This window comes from Sapajus apella, unplaced genomic scaffold, assembly GCF_009761245.1.
Source record: "Sapajus apella isolate SASKATOON/1434 unplaced genomic scaffold, GSC_monkey_1.0 scaffold135, whole genome shotgun sequence".
Classification (NCBI taxonomy): Eukaryota; Metazoa; Chordata; class Mammalia; order Primates; family Cebidae; genus Sapajus; species Sapajus apella.
In genome coordinates, this window is record NW_022437075.1 from 1,309,895 (window position 1) to 1,313,051 (window position 3,157).

Below are 3,157 nucleotides of genomic sequence, written 5' to 3' on the forward strand. Positions count from 1 at the left end.
GGAGAATTGCCTGAACCCAGGAGGCGGAGGTTGCGGTGAGCCGAGATCGCGCCATTGCACTCCAGCCTGGATAATAAGAGTGAAACTCCGTTTCAAAAGAAAAATAAATAAATAAATAAAAAGAAAATATAATTACAACATAGGAAAATGTAAGATGGAGTTCAAACAGTGCTGAGTTTAGTTTATAAAACTAAATGCTTACATTAGAATAAAGTCAGCCGGGCATGGTGGCTCATGCCTGTAATCCCAGCACTTTGGGATGCCGAGGCCGGCGGATTACCTGAGGTCAGGAGTTCGAGACCAGCCTGACCAACTTGGAGACATCCTGTCTCTATTAAACATAGAAAATTAGCCAAGCATTGTAGTGCATGTCTGTAATCCCAGGCACTTGGGAGGCTGAGGCAGGACAGTTGCTTGAATCTGAGAGGTGGAGGTTGTAGTGAGCTGAGATCGCACCATTGCAATCCAGCCTGAGCAACAAGACCAAACTCTGTCTCAAAAGAAAAAGTAAAAAATAAGTCTCTAAGAATAATCTAAGCTCCCACCTCAAGAAACTACAAACTACAAAAAACAATATACAACCAAAGCAAGTAGGAAAAAGAAAATAATAAAGATCAGAATAGAAATAAAAGACAGAACACATAGAAAATCAATGACAGCCAGGCATGGTGGCTCACGCCTGTAATCCCAGCACTTTGGGAGACCAAGGTGGGTGGATCGCAAGGTCAAGAGATGGAGACCATTCTGGCCAATATGGTGAAAACCCATCTCTACTAAAAATACAAAAATTACCTTTGCGTAATTTTTGTATTTTTGTAATTACAGGCAAGTGCCTGTAATCACAGCTACTCAGGAGGCTGAGGCAGGAGACTCGCTTGAACCTGGGAGGCGGAGGTTGCAGTGAGCCAAGATCACACCACTGCATTCCAGCCTGGCAACAAAGCGAGACTCCCTCTCAAAAAAAAAAAAAAAAAAAAAAAAAAAAAAAAAAAAGAAAGAACGAAAGAAAAAAAGAAAATCAATGCTAGTTCTTTGAAATAGTAAAATTTATAAACATCTAAGAAGATTAACAAAGATAAAGAAAAAAAACACACATAACCACTATTAGGAGTAAAACAACGGATACCACTACAGAACCTTCTGTCATGAAGGGAGTAATGATACTTGAAATAATTCCACAAATTAGAGCATTTAGATGAAATGGAACAATTCTTCAAAAAGAATAATCTATCAAAACCCATTAAATTGAATATGTAACTCAAATCTTCCACAAGAGAAAGCTCCAGACTCAAATGGTTTCACCAAAAAATTCTACCAAATACTTAAAGAAACAACACCAATTCAACAAAATGTCATGCTAAAAAAGAGGGGGGCGGCACTGGAGAAACACTTTCTAATTTATTTTGGGAGTCCAGTATTACACCAAACACAAAATCAGATAAAGTGAAAACAAAAAAAGTAAAACTACTGACCAATATTGCTCATTGTAGTGCCCCCAATTCCCCTGACTTCAGCAAAGTCATAGTATACATATAAATAGTTTATATATTGTATTTCTCTATAATTTCAAGTATCAAGTGCACACTGAAATTTAAAACTCAATACACCAAATAATGACACCCTAAAAAACTGTCTAGATTTTAAAAATATGTATATAATCTATAAGCTGAAAATTACAAAACCCTTATGAAATAAATCAAGGAGGATCTCAATAAGCAGAGGCATATACCATATTCATAAACCGCAAGACTCAACAAAATGTCAATTCCCACCAAAATGATCTTTAGCTTTAAAGTAATTTCTATCAAAATCCCTGCAACACATTTTGTAAATAGGGACAAATACACGTTAAAATGTACATGCAAAGCCAAAGGAAAAAATTTTTATTAAAATTAAATAATCAATTTATTAATAAAATAATAATCAATTATTTTTTGGGGGGGACAGAGTCTTGTTCTATCACCCAGGCTAGATTTCAGTGGCATGATCTCAGTTCACTGCAACCTCCACCTCCTGGCTTCAAACAATTCTGCCTCAGCCTCCTGAGTAGCTGGGATTACAGGCACCTGCCCCCTCAACCTGGCTAGTTCTTGTATTTTTTAATAGAAATGGGGTTTCACAATATTGGCCAGGCTGGTCTCAAACTCGTGACCTCAGGTGTTCGCCTGCCTCGGCCTCCCAAAGTGTTGGAACTACAGGCATGAGCCACTGCACCTGGCCCCAAAACAATTTTTAAAAGGAACATAGAGTGAGGAATAATTTTACTCTATTTTAAAATTTAGTGGATAGCAACAGTAATCAAAATGAAGTGGTATTGGCATAGGTTTAGGCTCAAAGATCAATGGAATAATATAGAGAACCCATAGACCAACATGAATCTGCTTAACTAATTTTTGACCAAGGTGTACAGGCAATTCAATAGAGGTTAATAGTCTTTTCAGCAAATGGAGCTTTAAAAAAATTCACAGGCAACAACAGGCCAGGTGCAGTGGTTCATGCCTGTAATCCCAGCACTTTGGGAAGCTGAGCAGGTGGATCACCTGAGGTCAGGAGTTCAAATCCAGCCTGACCAACATGGAGAAACCCTGTCTCTACTAAAAACACAAAATTAGCTGGGCGTGGTGGTGCACGCCTGCAATCCCAGCTACTTGCGAGGCTGAGGCAGGAAAATTGCTTGAAGCTGGGAGGCGGAGGTTGCAGTGAGCCAAGATCGCACCACTGCACTCCAGCCTGGACATCAAGAGCAAAACTTGGACTCAAAAAAGAATTCATGGGCAACAAAGAAAGAAACTTAACTGAAGTTCATACTGTAATACAAAAATTAACTTAATGGCTGGGTGTGGTGGCTCACACCTGTAATCTCAGCACTTTGGGAGGCCAAGGTGGGTGAATCACGAGGTCAGGAAATCGAGACCATCCTGGTCAACATGGTGAAACTGTCTCTACTAAAAATACAAAAATTAGCTGGGCGTGGTGGCACGTGCCTGTAAATCCAGCTAACCAGGAGGCTGAGGCAGAAGAATAACTTGAACCAGGGAGGCAAGAGGTTGCAGTTAGCCGAGATTGTGCCACTACACTCCAGCCTGGAGACAGAGCGAGACTCGGTCTCAAAAACAAAACAAAACAAAACAAAACAAAACAAAACAAAACAAAACAA

The 3,157-nt window shown here is 39.5% G+C and overlaps 1 long non-coding RNA gene across 2 annotated transcripts in view; it reads right to left on the reverse strand.

The window, feature by feature from the left end:
- LOC116540051 overlaps positions 1 to 1,917 on the reverse strand; it is a 15,659-nt gene extending 13,742 nt beyond the window's left edge. The window contains exon 1 of one of the 2 annotated variants that reach the window (XR_004264280.1): positions 1,730 to 1,917. This is a non-coding gene — a long non-coding RNA (uncharacterized LOC116540051). Of the gene's footprint in view, positions 1 to 202; positions 248 to 1,729 lie in introns of those variants that run through there. The other variant, XR_004264279.1, reaches the window with a different exon arrangement.
- Positions 1,918 to 3,157: the final 1,240 nt, after the last annotated feature.